The sequence below is a fragment of the Symphalangus syndactylus genome, chromosome 1 (assembly GCF_028878055.3).
Source record: "Symphalangus syndactylus isolate Jambi chromosome 1, NHGRI_mSymSyn1-v2.1_pri, whole genome shotgun sequence".
Lineage (NCBI taxonomy): Eukaryota > Metazoa > Chordata > Mammalia > Primates > Hylobatidae > Symphalangus > Symphalangus syndactylus.
In genome coordinates this window covers 136,411,519-136,437,173 of record NC_072423.2, presented here as the reverse complement: position 1 = coordinate 136,437,173, position 25,655 = coordinate 136,411,519, and the positions used below count along the sequence as shown (strand labels likewise).

General features: G+C 37.3%; 1 pseudogene; it reads left to right on the top strand.

The window, feature by feature from the left end:
• The first annotated feature begins 2,347 nt into the window (after positions 1–2,347).
• LOC129489235 (eukaryotic translation initiation factor 3 subunit K-like) lies at positions 2,348–25,380 on the top strand (annotated as a pseudogene).
• Positions 25,381–25,655: the final 275 nt, after the last annotated feature.

Below are 25,655 nucleotides of genomic sequence, written 5' to 3'. Positions count from 1 at the left end.
TTGAAGACATGTTCATTTAAATCTTTACGCAGATCGCAAAGATTTACTCTGATATTTTCTTCTAGGAGTCTTATAGTTTTAGGTATTAGATTTATGTATATGATCTGTTTTGAGTTAGCTTTGGTGTAAGGCATGAAGTAGAGGTCCGAATTTTCTTTTGCATGTAGATAACAAAATTTACAGACAACAATTACTGGAAAGATAATTTTTTCCCATTGAATTATCATGGCACTCTTATTGAAAATCAATTGACCATATAATATGAAGGTTTATCTCTGACCTCTCAATTCTACTCCATTGATTTTTATATCTTTTTTTTTATGCCAGTACAACATTGTCCTGATTACTATAGCTTTGTACTAGGTTTTGAAATCAGGAAATGCACGTTCTTCAACTCTGTTCTTTTTTGAGACAGTTTTAGCTATTCTGGGTCCCTTATTTCCATATGAATGATAACATCAAAGTGTCAATGTTTTCAAAAACGGGCAGCTAGAACTTTAATAGGGTTTGAATTGAATCTGCAGATCAATTTTGGGAATATTTACTTCTTAACAATGTTAAGTCTTCTGATCTGTGAATGTGGGCTGTTTTTCCACTTATTTGGGTCGTATTTCATTTCCTTTAACAATGTTTAATAGTTTTCACTATATATGCCTTGCATTTATTTTGTTAAATTTATACCTTGGTATTTTGTTTTATTCCTTTTGCTGTTATTTCAAATGGGATTGTTTTCTTAATTTCATTTTTGGATTGTTCATTGCTATTATTTGAAAGTACTGTTGATTTTTAAAAGCATTTACCTTGTATCCAGTCACATTATTAAATTTGTTTATAATTAGTTCTTTTTATTTCAGCACAATATTCCATTATCTTTTTTCCTATTAAGGAACATTTAGATTCTTCCCAGTTTTTAGACATGCTGAATAATGCTGATATGAACAATTTTGAACATGGATTTTTGTGGACATAGGTACTTATTCATCATGAATATATACCGTTAAGTGAAATTTCTGCATTATAAGCATTTGTTTAGCTTTAGTAAATGTTGTAAGTCAGTTTAGATGATTTGCTTTTGTTTCTATACTTTGGCCATATCAATAGTTTGAATTAATTCACAATGACTTCTAACTCATTAGTGATTGGTATTTATAAAAATTGAGAAAATGGAAAATACTTCAAAAGACTGTATTAACATGGTGAATCTTAAGGTGTGACATTGATAGAAAGGTAAAACAAAGAATCTGAATAAGGAGAGGAGAATGTGTAGCTTAAAAAAGCATATTCAATAGATTTTGTTTTTTCTAGCATAAACTGTAGAAAGTAAAAATTGGAAATTATTTATCAGGGTGAGAAATCCTGATTTAGTGGTCATTTATAGACATGGTTAAAACAAAAATAACATACCAGCTCCTTCCTACCTGGCTAGTTTTAGAGGTCTGCCCTTTCCTCTACTGTATAGCTATGTATTACCTGAATTTGTCTTAAAATGCTGCATGAGAAGTAGTTAAAAGACAAAGTAATTTAACTTAAACGTAAAGAAATGAGTTTATAAAAGTGATTTAATGCTATTTTCCCCACACTGTACCATCTTTATGACAAAAGGAATCAGAAATATGTAAAAAATTAATTCTTCCATTAACCAAAGAATGGCAGTGAGGTTAACATTTTCTTGTTTGAAGAAAATTCTAACCTGTTTGGGAGAACCTTGAATAGGTTGCCCAAGATCTTTTTACATGGGAACATAAAGAAAAAAATCATGAAAATGTATTTAAACTTTAATTTAACTAAAAATAGGTAAAACTATACATTTCAACATTGGCAGGATTTCGGCTCCTAATGAGAAATGAAAAGGAAGCCAAATTTGAAGAAAAATTGTTAAGCATATTTAAAGTTTGAGTAGTTTATTTTGTGGGCACTTTATAGAACATTTTGATTTAGTATTTTTGGATACAGATGATGGATTATAAAGTTCTTTCTTTTAAAAGTCAACATAGTTAACACTGTGAAAGTTTAAAAGTTTTTTTTGAGTTTAAGGGCCTTATTTTTATTAGCATCCTTTGTATTTTTCTATACATCTTTTCTTAACATTTTCTTTGGTTATCTTAGTATACGTGTTTGTGACTTTTTCAATATGTTAAATCTATAATTTCATCACCATCCTCACTTTCCACCAACCTCTCTAGGCTCTTTATTGCACCTGGTAAGTGAAGACGTCTGGGTTTAAAACTCTGCTCTTCAACCACTACTTCCATTCATCTCTCCTATTGTCGCTCTTACAGAACCTGTTCTCTCTCATTAAAAAAATTCCCTGTTCCAGCCCTGGTTTTGGAAGGTGGCCATAGTCATAATGATGTTTTAGCAGATGAGAGTGAATGTGGGCAAGTTGCTCAGCAATATCCACAGGTATAATTCTGAGAACCTGGCCTCCCTGGGGAGCTATGTGGAGATACAGGCCAAGGAGAATGCATATGATCTAGAAGCCACCTTGACTGTCCTGAAGCTGTACTAGTTCAACCCAACCTTCTTTTAGACCACGGTCACCACCCAGATCCCACTGAAGGCCTTCACCAACCCATGCCACACCAACTTCACCCTGTGCAAGCACATGGTCATCCAAGCACATCAAGAAAAGCAGCCAATCCAATAGAATTTGTACCTGGGGAATCTGCTGGAGACTTGACACTTCCAGGCCTTCTGGCAAGCCCTGGATGAAAACATGACCCTTTTGGAAGGTATAACTGGCTTTGAAGGCTGTTAGAAAATTTGTCTGCCATGTCATGGATATCACTCAGTCGGCACATTTACTGCTGGTTGCTGGCTGAGATGCTCAGGGATTTGACAGCCAGCCAGCTGAAGATATGGATGAGAAAATATGGCTGCAGCACCGATGAGTCAGGGCAGATCTTCATCTGTAGCCAAGAAGAAAGCATGAAGCCCAAGAACACTGTGGAAAAGATCTGCTTTGAAAGTGCATCCTGGCTGGGCGCGGTGGCTCACACCTGTAATCCCAGCACTTTGGGAGGCTGAGGCAGGTGGATCACGACGTCAAAAGATTGAGACCATCCTGGCCAACATGGTGAAACTCTGTATCCACTGAAAAATACAAAAATTAGCTGAGCATGGTGGCACGTGCCTGTAATTCCAGCTACTCGGGAGGCTGAGGCAGGAGAATCACTTGAACCCGGAAGGTGGAGGTTGCAGTGAGCCGAGATCGGGCCAGTGCATTCCAGCCTGGTGACAGAGCGAGACTTCTTCTCAAAAAAAAAAAAAAAAAAAGAAAATGCATCCAGCATCATGGCCTCCTCCTAGTAACTGCAGGTTTTAATAAAGATTTGTTGACTTAGGAAAACAAACAAACCAAAAATCCCTTCCCTCTCTTATTTCCAAATCCTCCAGCATCTACCAGAGCCTTGCTACTTTTTTGTAAATCATTATAATTAATGTTCTTGATAGCATCACAGAAATAATTTCTCCTTTGACTTTCTAGCTAGTGGGCTTTGCTGATTCCCAACTTTTGGTGAACACCAAAATCTGTTCCTTCAGCTGTCACTTCTGGAGACTGAATTCTCCTGGAAGAGGTCACATAATAATTTCGACTGGCTGAGTATTCCAGAAGGAAGCCATATGAACTTGCTGTTTGAATTCTTCTGTAGATAGAGCCTCAGTGTTCTCATAAAACCACGATTCATTTGACACTTTGTTCACTTCCCTCTTATAGCATGGGCTATTGACATTTTCCAATTTCAACTCCTAATTTCCACCTGGGTCTCCTCTGTACTTTTCTAAAATAAGGCAATTTGTCAACCTGCCTCGTCTTTCTCAAAATCTCTTCATCTCTGCTTCCATTCTTTCCCTTCTATAATTGCCTCTTTTTCCCCTCCAAAATAAGTTCCCACATAGGTGCCTTTGATCCCATCTGCTTGTTTGCAATCCTGCCCCGTCATTGACCTTTCTTCCAAGGTCAATTTCTTGAACTCACTTATTTCTTTAAGGAAATATTTCTTTCTGTAAGCCAGTAGTTCTCACTTGGAGGTGACTTTACCTCTTAGACAATATTTGGCAATGTCTACAGATACTTTGGGTTGTCACAGCTGGTATGGGGAGGTGCTACTGTCCTCTGTTAGTCAGGGACCAGGGATGCTGTTCAACATCTGCATGGGAAAATCCTCCTAACAAAGAATTATCCAGCTCAAATGTCAGTAGTTGCGTGGTAGAAGAACCCTGTTGTAAACCTGAATCAAGCCCAAATTTTGCTTCTCCAAGAAATTTAAATAATATGTTTTTATGACTGTGTTTACTTCTTTGAGTTCTTCATTTATCTCTCATTTTTACACTAGCAAACTTCTAGAGTGGAAGTCACTATTTCTGGCTTAATTTCCTTGCTATACACTCCTATCACTGAAAAACACATGATAATGGTAAGAATTGCTACCCACCATAAATCATTAAGATCATTAACAGACTCAACTTTTTCTCCTGGGCGCCTCACAATGACCTAGGGAGTGAAGAAAACAAATGGGAACACATCCTAACCTGTGAATGAATTCTTAGCAACAGGAGCCTATGACCTTGAACTTAAATACTTATTTATTTATTTATTTTTATTATTTTGAGATAGTCTCGCCCTGTCACCCAGGTTGGAGTGTATTGGCATGATCTTGGCTCACTGCAACCTCTGCCTCACATGTACAAGTGATTCTCCTGCCTCAGCCTCCTGAGTAGCTGGGCTTGCCCAGCTTATTTATTTATTTATTTATTTATTTATTTGTATTTTTAGTAGAGACAGGTTTTTGTCATGTGGGCCAGGCTGGTTTCGAATTCCACATCAGGCAATCCACCCCCCTTAGCCTCCTGAAGTGCTGGGATTGCAGGCATGAGCCACTGCACCCAGCCTATATACTTATTTAAACATTTGTTAAGGTGGATAAAAAATTATTCTTGCTGATTTTTTGTGCTGAGAAATCCTCAACAGTGGCTTCTTGAAGCCAGTATTCTTGAAGACACGTTTAAAATCCAATTGTGGAAAATAATTTTCTAAAATACATGAGTGTTTTTCATGAATAATAAAATTGATTAAAAAATAGTCAGGCTGCTTGTACAGGTAGGGCTACATTTGAAAGGCTGTGTTGTGGGTGTGGTTCCTCACACTGAGGGCATCGTGCTTCTTGAAAATGTCAACAAATGCTGCACTCTTCGCAAAGACACCTTGCTCTAAACATTTCCTTCCCAGTTGTCAGTGTTTAATAGGATAATTGAATACATGAAAAAAACCTCAAATTTTTAGTAACATGGGAAATAACCCTAAATTATTTCTCTCCCCTGTTACTCACATAGTCAGTGGGAGGAGTTGCTCAGAATACTGTGCACTGAGGAATGAATTCTTATTTCCCTCCTTAGAGGAAAAATGATGAACCATCATAGAGCAAAATGCCAGACAGAAGCCTTTGTCCTAATGATAAAGAGTAGCTTGCAAGGTTGGATTTTTCTTTCACAGATTTATTTTATTTTTTCATTTCAGCTCTATCTAGAAACTATTCTTATACAAATCAAACTCTGCAGTGAAAAATGAAACTTGTGATGAAAAGAGGGGCTCGGAGATTTGATGCATTAGTTCTTATAAAAATTAATCATCAACTTACTTGTTTTCACTATAAAAAGGCCCTTGAGAGTATTCCCTTAAGGAAATAAGGAGACTTACTAGAGGCTCAGAGACCTTTTCTGTCCATTTCATAACCCAAGTGGCATGGACTCTTACCAAAAAGAGACAGTGAAACTTTTATGAAAAGTAACCTGAATGCAAATAGTCAAACTCTATTACATTCCACTTTAAAAAGACAGGCAGTCAATATAACAGCATCTTATTTATTCGCCAATGATATAGGTAGGGAAAACTTTGTGGATGAGGGGCCCGACTAAGTTGGTGGAAGACTCTTGACAGTAGAGGTTATGAGCTTGGACTTATATTCAGATAGCAGTCAAACCTTAATTCTAAAAGTGACACATACCATTAGTATTGGTAGATTTGTATAATTTTCCCACATATAGAAATGATTTAATTCACAATCTCGTCTTCTAGAAAGTTGGCATATAACTCTTTGTACTGTTTTCAAGGAATTTGTTCAGAAAGTGAGAACATGTATTATGAATGCCTTCAAGTCATTTACCATAGCTATTCAAAGAAGGAGTGATAAAATTTATAGATGACAATTTCAGTTCTCTCTAAATTATTCATTTTTAAAAATTCAAAATCAAGATAAAGAGGAAAATAGCTAAAGAAATCCAACAGAATTCTTGTTTGACAGTAATTGGAAACCAGTGATTGGAAGCAGTTGGTGCAATATGTTCTACAAAGGACTTTTTTAATTTTATTTTTTTGGTCGCTTTCAGAGCTCTTCACCCTTTCAATGCTGCTTAAAGAAATGCAAGTGCCAAAAATCGTGCTGAAGAACTTTTGTAGCTGGACAGAAAAGTTTTGAAAAGAGAACTGCATTTTTAATAGACTAAATTATATCTTATTCAAATTTTAGGAAACAATTCTCTCATTGTGAGTTTCTTTTTTTTTCTGACAATAAGAAATGACTCTAGAAGAAAATACAATCTGTGAGCATGATTCAAGGATTTTCTTGCCACCCATGCCTGGTTCTTTGTAGGGCTAAAGTGATAGACACATGACAAAAGTTACCCTCCCCCACCCCCATAAAGGGCAGCCAAGCTCTTACTCTTGTGGCTCTTTGTTTCTGGGGACTAGAGGCAAAGGGTACCACTTTCAGGCTAGCACAACTTTCTTCCATTCTGAACACCTCCCTACTCCACATCCTACTATGTTCTGGCAGATAAAGTTTCAACATGATTGTAAAGATGCTAGGCATCCCTTTGGAATCCCGGAAAAGCAGAATTGTGCAGCAGAATGTCACTCATTTTCATTATTACCCCAGATCTGTGAGGGGAAATGGAAAAAGGATAAAGTCTCCTACTCTATTTTTTCCATTCTTTTAAATAAGGGATTCTATCTTATTTAAGGGCAAAGCATCATTGGGCCATCTGGTGTTTCTTCAACTAGTTCCATGAGCCTTATAGTTAGAAATACATTCCTAATGCTGGCCTTAGATAAGTTGTATTAATTTTCAGCATTGTTAAAAGATCTCTGGAACTTCAAAGATATTTGAGTTGGAAAGCGAAGAGGCTAACTCAACACACTTTTAAATGAAAAAACCTAACTTTACCAGTTTTCACATTAAAGAAATTTATGTCTTTTGGCCACACACACAGAAATCCACCAAATATTGAGTGTTGAAATTGGAATTTTCATTGGCGTTTAAATCAGATCCATATTTTCAATCATGACTATTTTCCCTTTTTCATGGGCATGTCATCAATACTGTGAAAACCCTAAAAGAGAAATAAATGGAGAAGCATGCCAGAGTCACACGTGATGTTGAAATGGGTTCTAATGCTTTTCAAGATTTTACTGTTCCTTTTTCTCATATTTATCCCAAGAGTATAAAAGTTTAGTGAAATGCTTTCCTGGGGATAAACTATTTTGTGTTTTTGATCTATAGCAATTCTTTGTAATTTTGTGTAATAAAGTATGTGGTAATCTAATACAAATTAATATTTTCATAGTTTTCCAGTGTTGATAATAAACAACACAAATATGTTCTACCTTTTATATTCTGAAGTTTGAGACAGAGTTTTGTTTTGTTTTGTTTTGTTTTGTTTTGTTTTGTTTTGAGATGGAGTCTTGCTGTCGCCAGGCTGGAGTGCTGTGGCGTGATCTTGGCTCACTCCAACCTCTGCCTCCAGGGTTCAAGTGACTGAGACACAGTTTTAAACCAAAAATTTACCTTCTTAGTGGCCAGTGATTATCTTTATAAATTCTCACAGCCAGGTCTTGCCTTTTTATAATCACCAATAAGAACATAGACTTAGTAGCTAGGCGCTGTTACTTAACCATGAGTGAATATTTAAGATTTCTAAGCCTTAACTTTCTAATATAATTAGTTATAAAATGTAAATTGTAATAATATCTACCTTATGGGTTTTGTGTGAAATTTATAGACTTACCTAGCATAGTGTTTACCATAAATGAATGTTCCTTTAAAGTTGGATATTGTTGTGTTATTGTCCTTAGGAATTATACCAAAGACTAAATGAAGTTTTCTTCTGACTGTATGTCTTCTAGAATATATATATTTTCTAATCAAATCATACTACATACTAACAAACTAGTTATACACTGAATCCCATAAGTGTACACTGAATCCCATAAGTGAAAAAAGCTAAACCTGACTTATTTTGTTGGGGACGGTCTTGGAGGAGACTTAGAAAATCATAAAATAATGCCTGCACTTGGAGTCTTAGATAATGATGACCCAATTGCAATGTGAGTGTTATTTGTCCTGTATTGAGAATGGATGTACATATAGCTTTTAGAAATATGGCAATCAATAGCTGTGGAAAAATATTTTTCCATCCTAAGACAATTAGGACCATACAGTATAGGTTATTATAACATGAAGCTGGGATTGTGTCTTTCCAGGAATTTTAAACACCTAGTGTCCACTGGGGCTCATACCTGTAGTCTCAGTGATTCCTGAGGCTAAGACTGAGGCAGGAGGACGGCTTGAGCCCAGGAGTTTTTGGCTGCAGTGAGCTGTGATCACACCACTGCATACCAGCCTGGGTGACAGATTGAGACTCTATCTCAAAAAAAAAAAAAAGTTAAAAAAAACCCCAAATCTAGTGTCCGCCTCAAACATCTAGTTTCTACTTCAAACACAATTCCAACAAAGATATCCGTTCCCTATATGTTAATGCCGTATTCATAGAACAACATACTGACATACGATTTATTTTTTTTCTGAATGAGTCTCCTGGAAAAGAGAAGCGGTGGCCAGCATCCCAGGTTAGACTCATACCCTGTGCTTCGGGAGAAAGACTGAGGAAGGTCACTGGTGGTAATGCTTCCTCTCCTCCACTACCCTAAGAAATTAAAAAGTCTGGTTCCAAACATGCATCCTCTACCGTTATATAACTGCACCTAGCCTCTTTCATTAGAAGTTGGCTTAATGATGCTTAGTGATTATGCCTATGATCGGGCCGTATAGGAGTCTTATCTCTAAGTGGTTTATTAAATTATTTCTACAAAACACATACACTGTTGTTCTTTTTATAATAGTTATTGTTGCGTAATGAACTGCCTCAAAAGTTAGTGGCTTAATGTAAAAATCATTTTATTTTTTTCATGATTCTGTTGTCCAGAATTTAGGCAGAATTTGGCAGGATGATTTTTGACTAGCCACTCAGAGGTATTCAGCTAGTAACTCATCTGGTCTAGGGCATTCAAGATATGCCTGCTGCCTTACAGAATGATTGCAAGGCCAGGCTCCTCGGGGCCTTCTCTTTCTCCGCACAGCTTCAGAGCCCCTCCACGTGGTTTCTACAGCAGTGTAGTGGGATTTTTACATAGCCGATGGCTTTCTCAGAGTGAATGTTCTTAGAAAAAAAGTGAAAGCTCTAAGGCTCCTTCTGACCTAACCTCTGAAGCCATGCAGGGTCACCTCCACCTCTTTCTGTTGGTAAGAAATGAGTCACATGTACAGCCCAGAGTCAAGGAGAGAGCAGACGAATACATGTGAGTGTGAATACTGTGAACATTGTTCTTCAGCTGCTGGCATTGTTCACTGGAGAGCTATCTTCAGGGACTAGTCTCTCTGGGAGGAGTCTAGTTGAAAACAATTATTTCAATTTGATGTAGTTCCAGTGACATTTTCATAACCCTTATAAATTGGCACCTTGGAAACTGCCTGGTTAGCTCAGTCCTTAATCAGTCTCTGTCCATGCCAATGACCTGGTACTAGTTCTGTGAGATATGTCTACAGTCTTTCTTGTGGGACTTCGGTTGACTTGAGTTTATTTCAAGAACCTGTCATATGTGAACTGACAAAAAACCCTCTAAATTTGCAAAACTGAGGATCAGGTTATCAACTGCACCCCAACCACCATGAAGATCTAATTGGAATATTTAGCTTGTCTCTTTTTATTACTATATAGCTTAGTTTGACCCATGCTTAATATATACCATCCCTTCAGCTTTGTAAGTCACTGTAATTCAGATCTTACGTAATTATTGTCCAGGACCTGCTGATTTCACTGTTTGATGCGGTTTATTATTGAAACAACCTTCTTCCTATTCTCTGTACTTCAGTCCTTTCTCCCTAAAGTCTAATCTATTGTAAATAGATCGATTATTGTAAGTGATCCATTAAAATCTAAGACAAATCATGGCACTTCTCTGCTCAGATCGCTTTAATGGCTGTGTTTTTTAAAAATAATTTTTATTCTGTATAAATAAGGCATACAACATGATGTTATGGGATGCATATACATGGCAGAAAGGTTACTATGGTGAAGCAAATTGACATAATCATCATCTCACACTTACCCTTCTGTGTGTTTTCGTGGCAAGAGCAGGTAAAATCTATTCATTTAGCATGAATCTCACATACAGTACCATTTTATTACCTATAATTCTCATGTTGTATATTAGATCTGACCTGTTAATCATACATATTTGCCACTTTGTATTCTCTGACCTACATTTCCTCATTTCCTGCCCTCCCCACATCCCTGGTAACCGTTGTTTGTTCTCTATCTCTGTATATTTGATTTTTTTAAAAGACTCTACATATAGGTAAGTTATTCGTGTAATATTTTTATTTCTGTGTCTGGCTTATTTGACTTAGCATAATGTCCTCTAGGTTCATTCACGTTGTGGCAATGGTAAGATCTTGTTCTTTTTACGGCTAATTAATATTCCACTGATATAGGTACTACAGTTTATTTATCCATATGTCCATCTATAGATACTTAGGTTGTTCTCATATTTTAGCTTTTGTGAATAATGCTCTAATGAACTTGTGAGTGCAGGTATCTTTATCAAGTGGTGATTTCATTTCCTTTGTATAGAATCTCAGAAGAGAGATTGCTGAGTCATATGGTATTTCTATTTTAAATTTCTTTCTGTAGCATTCTCATTCACAAATAATGAACTAAGTGAAAAATAAATCAAGAAAATCCCACTTACAATAGCATTCAAAAATGCCTAGGAATAAATTTAAGCAAAGAAGTGAAAAATCTATATAGATATTCCTTATGATAAAATTACCTTCTAATAGGCCCATCAAAATTTGAAAATGTAAAGCATTTAATAAACCTAACCTAATGAACATCATTACTTAGTATAGACTACCATAAATGTACTCAGAACACTTACATTAGGTTACAGGTAGGCAAAATCATTTAAAACAAAGTTTACTTTATAATAAAGTGTTGAATAGCTCATGTAACTCATTGAATTCTATACACTATATTGAAATTTTGATGGTTTTGCACCACTGTAAAGCTGAAAAATTGTAAGTCAGACCATTATAAGTTGGGGACCATGTATACACTGAAAACTATAAAACATTGATGAAAGAAATTAGATGAAAAACACAAATGAAAAGATATCCCTCAGTTCATGGATTGGAAGAATTAATATTTTTTAAATGTTCACATTACCTAAAGCAATATATAGACTCAATGCAATCCATCTCAAAATCCTAATGGCATTCTTCACAGAAATAAAAATAAACAATCCTAAAATTGTATGGACCCATGAAAGACCCTGAATAGCCAAAACAATTCTGAGAAAAAAAAATTGGAGGCATCACAAGTTCTGATTTAAAATTATATTTCAAAGCTATAGTAGTCAAAACAGCATGGTACTGGCATAAAAACAGACACATAGACCAGTAGAACAGAGTAGAGAGCCGAGAAATAAATCCAAACATGTAGAGTCCCCTAATTTTTGAAAAGGGTACCAAGAGGACACAATGAGGAAAGAATAGTCTCTTCAATAAATGGTGCTAGAAAAACTGTATTTCAACATGAAAAATAATGAAATTGGATCCTTAAATCATACCCAAACTTAATATAAAATGGATAAAATACCTAAATATAAAACCAGAAACTATAAAACAAAGGGGAAAACTCTTGAACATTGGCTTTGGCAATGATTTTTTTTTTTTACTATCACACCAAAAGCTCAGGTCACAAAGGCAAAAACAAATAAATGGGACACATAAAACTAAAAAGCACAACAAAGGAAACAACAAAATAAAACAATAGCCTATGGATTAGGAAAAAATATTTGCAAACCATATACTTGGTTAGGGGTTAACATCTAAAATGTATAAAGAACTCATACAATTCAATAGAGGAAAAATAACCCAATTTAAAAATGGACAAAATACCTGAATAGACATTTCTCCAAGGAAGACATAAAAATGGACAATGCGTATATGAAATGTGTGATATTGCATATTGCATAGAAATATGGGACTATGTGAAAAGACCAAATCTATGTTTGATCGGTGTACCTGAAAGTGATGGGGAGAATGGAACCAAGCTGGAAAACACTCTTCAGGATATTATCCAGGAGAACCTCACCAGCCTAGCAAGGCAGGGCAACATTGAAATTCAGGAAATACAGAGAACACCACAAATCATTAATCATAAGGGAAATGCAAATCAAAACTACTATGAGGTATCACCTCACACCTGTTAAGATAGCTACTATTGAAAAGTCAAAAGATAATAAGTGTTGGCAAGAGTATAGAGAAAAAGGAACACTAGTATACTATTGGTGGGAATGTAGATTGGTACAGCCATTAAGGGAAACAGTCTGAAGGTTTCTAAAGACATTAAAAAAAGAACTACCACATGTCCCAGCAATCCTGGGCTACTCTTTTTACTCAGTAAAATCCAAAGTTCTTACAGTGACTTATGAGGCCCTACGTGATCTACATCCTCTCTTTCTCCCTGTCCTCATACATTCATTTATTCAGCAAATATTTGTTTAGTGTTTACTATATATTGGACACTGGCTAAGGATACAGCAGTAAACAAAGCAGAAAAAAATACCTGCCCTTGTGGAATACCAGCGACCTTACTTTTCTCCATCTTCATTGGCCTCCTTGCTGTTCCTAGAAAATTCTAAGCATGGTCCCATTATCAGGCGTCTGCAATTGCTGTTCTCTGTACTTGGGAAATATCTTCCCCTGATAGCTACATAGCTTGCTCTCTCACTTCATTTAATTCTTTATGCTCAAATATCACCTCCACAAAGTCTATTTCTTGATTACTCTATATAAAATAGCAGCCATCCGCATACCATAGTTCCTTCCTCCTGTTGTCTTACTAATATTTGCACCATATGACCAACTATATATTTAATTGTGTGCTTGTTTCTTATCTGGCTATTTCCACTAGAATGGAGGCTCTATGAGGGCCGACCTGAGTATGTTATTCAGTATTATACCCTAGTGTAAATAATAGTAGGCTTTCAGTAGCTGCTTGCTGAATGAGTTTTTAGATCCAATAATATAAATTCTGTTAAAAAACCAGATAGCTTGGTGATCGACGCATAAGTCGGGTGATTTCTGCATTTCCAACTGAGGTACCTGGTTCATCTCATTGGGACTGGTCAGATAGTGGGTGCAGCCCATGGAGGGTGAGCTGAAGCAGGGGCCTCAACCAGGAAGCGCAAGGGGTCGGGGGATTTCCCTTTCCTAGCCAAGGGAAGCTGTGACAGACTGTACTGGGAAAATCGGGACATTGCAACCTAAACACTGCTCTCTTCCAATGGCCTTAGCAAATGCCACACCGGGAGATTTTATCCTGCACCTAGCTCAGTGGGCCCCATGCCCACGGAGCTTTGCTCACTGCTTGTCAGAGATTGAACTGTGAGGCAGCAAACCTGGCTGGGGAAGGGGCGTCTGCCATTGCTGAGGATTGAGTAGGTAAACAAAGCGGCTGGGAAGCTCGAACTGGGGGGAGCCCACTGCAGCTCAACGAGGCCCACCTGCCTCTGTAGACTCCACCTCTGGGGGCAAGGCATAGCTGAACAAATGGCACAGAAACTTCTGCAGACTTAAACGTCCCTGTCTGACAGCTCTGAAGAGAGCAGTGGTTCTCCCAGCATGGTGTTTGAGCTCCGAGAACGGACAGATTGCCTCCTCAAGTGGGTCCCTGACCCCCGTGTAGCCTAACTTGGAGACAACTGCCAGTAGGGGCCGACTGACACCTCGTATACCCAGGTGCCCCTCTGAGACGAAGCTTGCAGAGGAAGGATCAGGCAGCAATATTTGCTGTTCTGCAATATTTGCTGTTCTGCAGCCTCTGCTGGTGAAACCCAGACAAACAGCGTCTGGAGTGGACCTCCAGCAAACTCCAACAGACCTGCAGCTGAGGGACCTGAATGTTAGAAGGAAAAGTAACAAACAGAAAGGAATAGCATCAACATCAACAAAAAGGACATTCACACCAAAACCCCATCTGTAGGTCACCATTATTAAAGACCAAAGGTAGATAAAACCACAAAGATGGGAAGAAACCAGAGCAGAATAGCTGAAAATTCTAAGAACCAGAGCGTCCCTTCTCCTCCAAAGGATCGCAGCTCCTCACCAGCAACGGAACAAAGCAGGAAGGAGAATGACTTTGACGAGTTGACAGAAGTAGGCTTCAGAAAGTCGATAATAACAAAGTTCTCCGAGTAAAGGAGGAGGTTGAAACCCACCTCAAAGAAGCTAAAAACCTTGAAAAAAGATTAGATGAATGGCTAACTAGAATAAAAAGTGTAGAGAACACCTTAAATGACCTGATGGAGCTGAAAATCGTAGCATAAGAACTACGTGATGCGTGCACAAGCTTCAGTAGCCGATTTGATATGTGGAAGAAAGGGTATCAGTGATTGAAGATCAAATTAATGAAATGAAGCAAGAAGAGAAATTTAGAGAAAAAAGAGTAAAAAGAAATGAACAAATCCTCCAAGAAATATGGGACTACGTGAAAAGACCAAATCTACGTCTGATTGGTGTACCTGAAAGTGATGGGGAGAATGGAACCAAGCTGGAAAACACTCTTCTGGATATTATCCAGGAGAACCTCCCCAACCTAGCAAGGCAGGCCAACATTCAAATTCAGGAAATACAGAGATCACCACAAAGATACTCCTCGAGAAAAGCAACCCTAAGACACATAATTGTCAGATTCACCAAGGTTGAAATGAAGGAAAAAATGTTAAGAGCAGCCAGAGAGAAAGGTCGGGTTACCCAAAAAGGGAAGCCCATCAGACTAACAGCAGATCTCTCAGCAGAAACTCTACAAGCCAGAAGAGGGGGGGCCAATATTCAACATTTTTAAAGAAAAGAATTTTCAACCCAGAATTTCATATCCAGCCAAACTAAGCTTCATAAGTGAAGGAGAAATAAAATACTTTACAGAGAAGCAATTGCTGAGAGATTTTGTCACCACCAGGCCTGCCCTAAAAGAGCTCCTGAAGGAAGCACTAAACATGGAAAGGAAAAACCGGTACCAGCCACTGCAAAAACATGCCAAATTGTAAAGACCATAGATGCTAGGAAGAAGCTGCATCAACTAACAGGCAAAATAACCAGCTAACATCATAATGACAGGATCAAATTCACAGATAACAATATTAATCTTAAATGTAAATGGGCTAAATGCCCCAATTAAAAGACATAGACTGGCAAATTCGATAGAGAGTCAAGACCCATCAGTGTGCTATATTCAGGAGACCCATCTCACGTGCAGAGACACACATGGGCTCAAAATAAAGGGATGGAGGAAGATCTACCAAGCAAATGGAAAGCAAAAAAAAGCAGAGGTTGCAATCCTAGTCTCTGATAAAACAGACTCTAAACCAACAAAGATCAAAAGAGACAAAGAAGGCCATTACATAATGGTAAAGGGATCAATTCAACAAGAAGAGCTAACTATCCTAAATATATATGCACCCAATACCAGAGCACCCAGATTCATAAAGCAAGTCCTAAGAGACCTGAAAAAGAGACTTAGACTCTCACATTATAATAATGGGAGATTTTAACACCCCGCTGTCAATATTAGACAGATCAATGAGACAGAAGGTTAACAAGCATATCCAGGACTTCAACTCAGCTCTGCACCAAGTGGACCTAATAGACATCTACAGAACTGTCCACCCCCAATCAACAGAATATACATTCTTCTCAGCACCACATCACACTTATTCCAAAACTGACCACATAGTTGGAAGTAAAGCACTCCTCAGCAAATGTAAAAGAACAGAAATCGCAACAAACTGTCTCTCAAACCACAGTGCAATCAAATTAGAACTCAGGATTAAGAAACTCACTCACACACAGTGCAATCAACTAAGAACTCAGGATTAAGAAACCGCACAACTACATAGAAACTGAACAACCTGCTCCATGACTACTGGGTAAATAACGATATGAAGGCAGAAATAAAGATGTTCTTTGAAACCAATGAGAAAAAAGACACAATGTACCAGAATCTCTGGGACACATTTACAGCAGTGTATAGAGGGAAACTTATAGCACTAAATGCCCACAAGAGAAAGCAGGAAAGATCTAAAATCGACACGCTAACATCACAATTAAAAGAACAGAGAAGCAAGAGCAAACACATTCAAAAGCTAGCAGAAGGCAAGGAATAACTAAGATTAGAGAAGAACTGAAGGAGATAGAGACACAAAAAAGCCTTCAAAAAATCAGTGAATCCAGGAGCTGGTGTTTTGAAAAGATCAACAAAATTAACAGACCACTAGCAAGACTAATAAGGAAGAGAGAAGAATCAAATAGACGCAATAAATGATAAAGGAATATCACCACTGATCCCACAGCAATACAAACTATCATCAGAGAACACTATAAACACCTCTACACAAATAAACTAGAAAATCTAGAAGAAATGGATAAATTCCTGGACACATACACCCTCCCAAGTCTAAACCAGGAAGAAGTTGAATTGCTGAATAGACCAATAACGGGCTCTGAAATTGAGGCAATAATTAATAGCCTACCAACCAAAAAAAGTCCAGGACCAGACGGATTTGCAGCCGAATTCTACCAGGGGAGAATTCTATAAGAGGAGCTGGTACCATTCCTTCTGAAACTATTCCAATCAATAGAAAAAGAGGGAATCCTCCCTAACTCATTTTATGAGGCCAGCATCATCCTGATACCAAAGCCTGGCAGAGACACAACAAAAAAAGAGAATTTTAGACCAACATCCCTGATGAACATCGATGTGAAAATCCTCAATAAAATACTGGTAAACCGAATCCAGCAGCACATCAAAAAGCTTATCCACCAAGATCAAGTCGGCTTCATCCCTGGGATGCAAGGCTGGTTCAACATACACAGATCAATAAATGTAATCCATCAGATAAACAGAACCAAAGACAAAAACCACATGGTTGTCTCAATAGCTGCAGAAAAGGCTTTTGACAAAATTCAACAGCCCATCATGCTAAAAACTCTCAATAAACTAGGTACTGATGGAATGTATCTCAAAATAATAAGAGCTATTTATGACAAACCCACAGCCAGTATCATCCTGAATGGGCAAAAACTGGAAGCATTCCCTTTGAAAACTGGCACAAGACAGGGATGCCCTCTCTCACCACTCCTATTCAACATAGTGCTGGAATTTGTGGCCAGGGCAATCAGGTGAGAGAAAGAAATAAAGGGTATTCAATTAGGAAAAGAGGAAGTCAAATTGTCCCTGTTTGCAGATGGCATGATTGTATATTTAGAAAACCCTGTTGTCTCAGTCCAAAATTTCCTTAAGCTGATAAGCAACATCAGCAAAGTCTCAGGATACAAAATCAATGTGCAAAAATTACAAGCATTCTTATACACCAATAACAGACAAACAGAGAGCCAAATTGTGAGTAAACTCCCATTCACAATTGCTGCAAAGAGAAAAAAAAATACCTAGGAATCCAACTTACAAGGGATGTGAAGGACCTCTTCAAGGAGAACTCCAAACCACTGCTCAACAAAATAAAAGAAGACACAAACAAATGGAAGAACATTCCATGTTCATGGACAGGAAGAATCAATATCGTGAAAATGGCCATGCTGCCCAAGGTAATTTATAGATTCAATGCCATCCCCATCAAGCTACCAATGACTTTCTTCACAGAACTGGAAAAAATTACTTTAAACTTCATATGGAACCAAAAAAGAGCCTGCATTGCCAAGACAATCCTAAGCAAAAAGAACAAAGTTGGAGGCATCACACTACTTGACTTCAAACTATACTACAAGGCTACAGTAACCAAAACAGCAAGGTACTGGTACCAAAACAGAGATATAGACCAATGGAACAGAACAGAGGCCTCAGAAATAACACCACACATCCACAACCATTTGATCTTTGACAAACCTGACAAAAACAAGGAATGGGGAAAGGATTCCCTATTTAGTAAATGGTGCTGGGGAAACTGGCTAGCCATATGTAGAAAGCTGAAACTGGATCCCTTCCTTACACCATATACAAAAATAAATTCAAGATGGATTAAAAACTTAAATGTTAGACCTAAAACCATAAAAACCCTAGAAGAAAACCTAGGCAATACCATTCAGGACATAGGCATGGACAAGGACTTCATGTCTAAAACACCAAAAGCAATGGCAACAAAAGCCAAAATAGACAAATGGGATCTAATTAAATAAAGAGCTTCTGCACAGCAAAAGAAACTACCATCAGAGTGAACAGGCAACCTACAGAATGGGAGAAAATTTTTGCAATCCACCTATCTGACAAAGGGCTAATATCCAGAATCTACAAAGAACTTAAACAAATTTACAATAAAAAATCAAACAACCCCATCAAAAAGTGGGCAAAGGATATTAACAGACACTTCTCAAAAGAAGACATTCATGCAGCCAACAGACACATGAAAAAATGCTCATCATCACTGGTCATCAGAGAAATGCAAATTGGAACTACAATGAGATACCATCTCACACCAGGTAGAATGGACATCATTAAAAAGTCAGGAAACAACAGGTGCTGGAGAGGATGTGGAGAAATAGGAACACTTTTACACTGTTGGTAGGAGTGTAAACTAGTTCAACCATTGTGGAAGACAGTGTGGTGATTCCTCAAGGATCTAGAGCTAGAAATACCATTTGACCCAGCGATCCCATTAGTAGGTATATACCCAAATGATTATAAATCATGCTACTATAAAGACACATGCACACGTATGTTTATTGTGGCACTATTCACAATAGCAAAGAGTTGGAACCAACCCAAATGTCCATCAATGATTAACTGGATTAAGAAAATGTGGCACATGTGCACCATGGAATACTATGCAGCCATTAAAAGGATCATCATGTCCTCTGTAGTGACATAGATGAAGCTGGAAGCCATCATTCTATTGCAGGACATTCTATTCTAAAGACAGAAAACCAAACACCGCATGTTCTCACTCATAGGTGGGAATTGAACAATGAGAACACATGGACACAGGGTGGGGAACATCACACATTGGGGCCTATAGTGGGGTGGGGGGATGGTGGATGGATAGCATTAGGAGAAATACCTAATGTAAATGAAGAGTTAATGGGTGCAGCAAACCAACACGTCACATGTATACATATGTCACAAACCTGCACGTTGTGCACATGTACCCTATAACTTAAAGTATAATAATAAAAAAACCAGATAACTCCTCACTGATCATAAGTCCCCGCCATATATGTATTTTTTATTTATCTAGACTGTTCAACTGTGTACACTAGATAGCACCTGGGGACTTGGCTCCTTCTTTCAAGGTTGAATACCTTATAATTTATTTTAAACTGTAGTAGCATAATGAGAGAGGCAGCAGAAATCCTAATCTGTGGTTCTACAGAACAATTAAAAGCCTCCTTTCTACTTCACTAGGAGAAAAAATACATGGAAGAAGGACCCTGAGTCATCAACTTTAGATTATACAATTTTCATATTCATGCATTACTCTCACTCCTAATTTATTCTGTTAGGCAATGAAGCAGCAAATGTTGGTTTACTTTAATTAAAAAGCTACTCAAATTAAACCAACATCATTTAAAGTTACATTAAATGAACCATCATACATCATGTAGTAATTACAACTATACACATATAATGGAGAACTGGACAGAATTAAAAAAAATTGTCACTCATGATGCCCAAATTGATCAATGTAGGCACAAAACACCATTTATTTGTTGTCCATAAATTTAGATAATGACTTGATATGCCATGATGCTTATGTAGACAGATTAATTTCATTTTTCCACCTTTCACTTTCAAGTTACATAGGATTTTGAGCTATTAAAACAATATTAGTTCAAAAAAGAAAAAATATCATTATTGATGCTCAGCTCTTCCAGTAGATTTAAAACAATATAAAATAAATTGCAGTTGGCTTTTGAATAACATGAGTTTGAACTGCGTGATCCATTTTTACTAAGCTTTTCTTCCACCTCTGCTTCCCCTGGGAAAGGAAGACCAATCCTACTTTCCTCCTCCTCCTCCTCCTCAGCCTACTCAAAAATGACTACCTTAATGATGATTCACTTCCACTTAATGAAAAATATATTTTCTCTTCCTTATGATTTTCTTAATAATTTTTTTCCTAGCTTACTTTATTGTAAGAATACAGCATATAATACACATAACATGCAAAATGAGTGTTAATTAGCTGTTTATGTTACCACTAAGGCTTCTGGTCAATAGTAGGCTATTAGTAGATATGTTTTTGGGAAGTCAAAAGTTAAACACAGGTGTTCAATTGCATGGAGGGTCATCGCTCCTAAACCCTCAAGTTGTTCAGGGTCAATTGTATAATCATTAACCATGATAGAAATAGTAGTAAGATTAATGATTTAATAAAGGGCTTACCAAATTAAGGCTATGATATTAATCTCTCTTGTTGCCCATTTGTGTTCAGCCACAGAGCCAAGTACAGTATTACATTTCTGAATGGTTGAAAAACATCAAATAAAGAAATATTTTTTTCTTTTCCTTTTTTTTTTTTAATGGAGTTTAGCTCTATTGCCCAGTCTGGAGTGCAGTGGTGCAATCTCGACTCACACCGCAACCTCCACCTCCCAGGTTCAAGCGGTTCTCCTGCCTCAGCTTTCCAAGTAGCTGGGATTACACGCATGTGCCACCATGCCTCACTAATTTTTGTATTTTCAGTAGAGACTGGGTTTTACCATGTTAGCCAGACTAGTCTTGAATTCCTGACCTCAAGTGATCCGCCCACCTCGGCCTCCAAAAGTGCTGGGATTACAGGTGTGAGCCCCTGAGCCCAGCCAAATAAAGACATATTTAATGACATGTGAAAGTTATATGAAATTCATATTCAGTGTCTCTAAGTCGTTTTATTTGAACACAGCCACAAGTGTTTGTTTACATACTGTCTATGGCTGCTTTCATTCTAAGGTAGAGTTGAGGCCGGGCGCGGTGGCTCACGCTTGTAATCCCAGCACTTTGGGAGGCCGAGGCAGGCAGATCACAAGTCAGGAGATCGAGACCACAGTGAAACCCCATCTCTACTAAAAATACAAAAAATTAGCTGGGCGTGGTGGTGGGCTCCTGTAATCCCAGCTACTCGGGAGGCTGAGGCAGGAGAATGGCGTGATCCTGGGAGGTGGAGCTTGCAGTGAGCCGAGATTGCTCCACTGCACTCCAGCCTGGGCGACAGAGCAAGACTCCGTCTCAAAAAAAAAAAAAAAAAAAAAAAAAAAAAGCAGAGTTGAATAGTTGAAAGACAGATCATATAGACCACGAAGTGTAAACAAATAAACGATCCAGACCTTTTCAGAAAAATAGTTTTCTGACTCCGACTTAATATATTGATTCCCAGAATTTTGTGTAGACTATGCGCATCAGAACTAACTGAAGGAAAAAAATTAAAAGTGCAAATTCTTCATCTTTCTTTCAGACATTCTTATTCAGTGGCTCCAGGGCAGTTTTAGGGCTCAGCCTTTGGGCTTCTCAGAATCTGTAGGGATGTACAGGGCATCAGTAGGTTTGGGAATCACGGACTCACTGTGCGTAGAGTGCTGTCCTTCTAGTAAGTCACTATTTCCTGGTTCGTCCTATATCATTCATTTTGCATATAAATATAAATGACATTTTAAAAAAGCTAACTCATTAATAATGACAATACATTTTTCTCAGAATCTATTTTGTTTATATTCTTAGAATATTTTTAGTTACACCTTTAGCCTAATATGCTAATTTAAATAGGCTAATATAATTTAAAGAGACAAAATCCAAAAGGTGATAATACAGATTAAACTATTTGCCATCTAGAGCAGATTAAGTACCAATATTCATAAGCAAAACTATCACTAGTATCCCATTAATTTAAATTTGACATGAAAATGGTGCTCAATCATGAATTATGCCAGGAAAAGAAAAAGGAGACTGGGATCACTTATTGACTAAGACATGGAAAGCCGTCCAGGTGGCATTACACAGACTGCAATGGATATTAATCCATGTGTTCTGCAGCTCTTGCTCTATGTGGGGTCTAGGTAAGGATTTTGACCTAAATTCTCTAAAACAAGATTAGAGATGCTCCGAGATACATGTGAAACCTTTATTAAATCTCTCTCTCAATTTCTCTCTCTCTTTTTTTTAAAATTGTTGTCACTTATTTATCAAATAAAAATTTTTAGTTTGTAATGTAATTGTTATTTTCTTCAGGGGTTATTTGAAAGCTTAATTATAAAAATTTTTTTATGGGCCATATAGGTAGTAAATGTTAAATAACAAAATATAATTTGTATAACTTTTTTATTTTTTTGACAGAGTTTCGCTCTGTCGCCCAGGCTGGAGTGCAGTGGCGCGATCTCGGCTGACTGTGAGCTCTGCCTCCCGGGTTCCACCATTCTCCTGCCTCGGCCTCCCAGTAGCTGGGACAATAGGCGCCTGCCACAACGCCCGGCTAGTTTTTTGTATTTTTAGTAGAGACTGGGTTTCACTGTGTTAGCCAGGATGGTCTCACTCTCCTGACCTCGTGATCCGCCCGCCTCGGCCTCCCAAAGTGCTGGGATTACAGGCGTAAGCCACTGTGCAGGGCCTAATTCGTATAACTTTTTAAATAAAGGGGAAAAAGTGAATATTATGAATATAATATAGAATAATTAAATCAAGCTAATTAACATATTCATCACCTCACGTATTTCCCAATTTTTGTGGTGGGAACATTTGAAATTTACTGTTAGTGATTTTTGAAATGTACATTGTTTACTATATTCACCACACCCTGCAATATATCTCAAAGTAAAAAAAAAGTATTTTTCCTGTCTAATTGGGGTCTTTTACACTTTGACCATCATTTCCCCATGACCCAAAATCTCCAGCCTCTGATAGGCACCATTCTACTCTCTGCTTCTTTGAGTTCAATTGTTTTAAATTTTACATATGAGTGAGAACGTGCATCATTTGTGTTTCTGTGTATGGCTTATTTGCTTAGCATAATGTTCTCCTATTCCATCCATATTGTTTCTTTTTCTTTTGAGATGGCGTCTCACTCTGTTGCCCAGGCAGGAGTGCAATGGCACCATCTTGGCGCACTGCAACCTCTGCCTCCTGGGTTCAAGCAATTCTCGTGCCTCAGCCTCCCGAGTAGCTGGGACAACAGGTGTGTGCCACCATTCCGGTCTAATTTTTGTATTTTTGGTAGAGACAAGGTTTCGCCATGTGAGCCAGGCTGGTATTAAACTCCTGACCTCAGGTGATCCACCCACCTTGGACCGCAAAGTGTTGGCATTATAGGTGTGATCCACCGTGCCCAGCCTCCATCCATGTTGTTTCAAATGACAACATATCTTTCTTTTTAAAGGCTGACTAGTATTCCATTGTGTGTATACACCATTTTCTTTACCCATTCATATGCTGAAGGACACTTAGGTTGATTCAATAACTTGGCTATTGTGAAGAATGCTGCAATGAGCATGGGAGTGCAGATACCTCTTTGACACACTGATTTGAAAATTTGGGGGTAAATACCCAGAAGAGGAATTGCTGGATTATACGGTAATTTTATTTTAGTTCTTTTAGCAACCTCCACATTTTTTCTCATAATGGCTGTGTTAATTTACATTCCCTTTAACAGCACACAAGTGTTCCCTTTTCTCCACATTCTCTCCAATACTTGTCATCTTTTGCTTTTTTGATAGTAGCCATTTTGACAAATGTGAGGTGATATCTCATTTTGGTTTTAATTTGCATTTTTCTAATGACTAATAGTGTTGGGCATTTTTTTCATATATGTGTTGGTCATTTGCATTTCTTTTTTGAAGAAATGTTTATTCAGATCCCTTTTAATTGGTGTATTTAAATTCTTTACTTTTCAGGTAATTATTAATTTGTTACTAATTAAATCTTCCATAGTATTTATTTACTTTTTTTGGTTTCCTTTGGTTCCCATTCCCGTGTTCCTTTCTCTTGACTTCCTGTGGTTTACTTGAATACTTCTAGAGGTGCATTTTGGTTTATTTCCACTGTTTTTGAGTGTATCTCTTTGTATAGTTTTCAGAGTGGTTGCCTGAGTATTACACTAAGTACTACATGTGACTTATCACAGTCTATTGGTTTCAACATTTTACCACCTTAGTGGAATATGAAAACTAACTTTTAGCTTCTTTACCTTCCTCACTTTTAAATATTGTATTGAATATGAGATGGTATATAGATTTCTTTGAATAATCAAATGTAATTCATAAAAATCATGAGAAAAATGATAGTCTATTTTATGTACCTATATTTCTCTTCTTTATGTTTTTTCCTTCTTTCCTGACACTCCACTTTTCTTTATTTTACCATTTTATTTCTCCTTGAAGCACTTCTCTTATTCAGTCTTTAAGGATAAGGTCCGTCAGCAACAATGACTTTTAAGATTTTTTTTTCCATTGTCTCATTTTAATTTTCACAGGTTTAATTATGATATATCTGGGCATGGATTTCTTTGAGTTTATCCTGTCTGGGATTGACTCAGCTTCTAGGACCTGTAGGTTTATGTGTTTTGCCAAATTTGGAAAAATTTAAGCTGTTATTTCTTTGACTATTTCCTTTTGTCTTACTCTCTTTCTCCTCTCCTTCTATAACTCTGATGATCTAAATGTTGGATTTTTTCTTACTGCCCAACAGATTCCTGAGGTTCTGTTCATTTTTTTTCTCTATTGTCAGATTATATACATTTTATTTTTCTGTCTTCAAATTCGCTGATTCTACTTTCTGCCATGTCCCACTCTATTAAGTCCGTCAAGTGATTTCTTGATTTCTGTTATTGTTGTTTTAGTTCTATAATTTCCACTTGATACTTTTTAATAAATTCTCTTTCTTTCCTAGGGTTTTCTTTTCTTTCCATTCATTTTAAGGAAATTTGTACTTGATTGTAAAAACATTTTATGACAACTGTTTTAAAATCCTTCTCAGATAATTCCAACATCCAATTTATCTCAGGATTAGCATCAGTTGATAGTCTTTTCTCATTCCAATTGTAATTTTTTTGGTTCTTGGTATGACAGGTAATTTTTATTGTATCCTGGACATTTTGTGTATTTTGTGAAGAGATTCTAGGTCCTATTTAAATCTTTAGTTTAGCATGCAAGTCACTCTGTTTAGTTTTATCCTGCAGATCCTGGCATACTATTGTGGGCTGTGGTTCCAATGACAGTTTAATTTTTAAAGTCTTTGTGGTGTTATTTTGGTCTGCTTGGGTTTATCTGGTGCCACGGGGACTT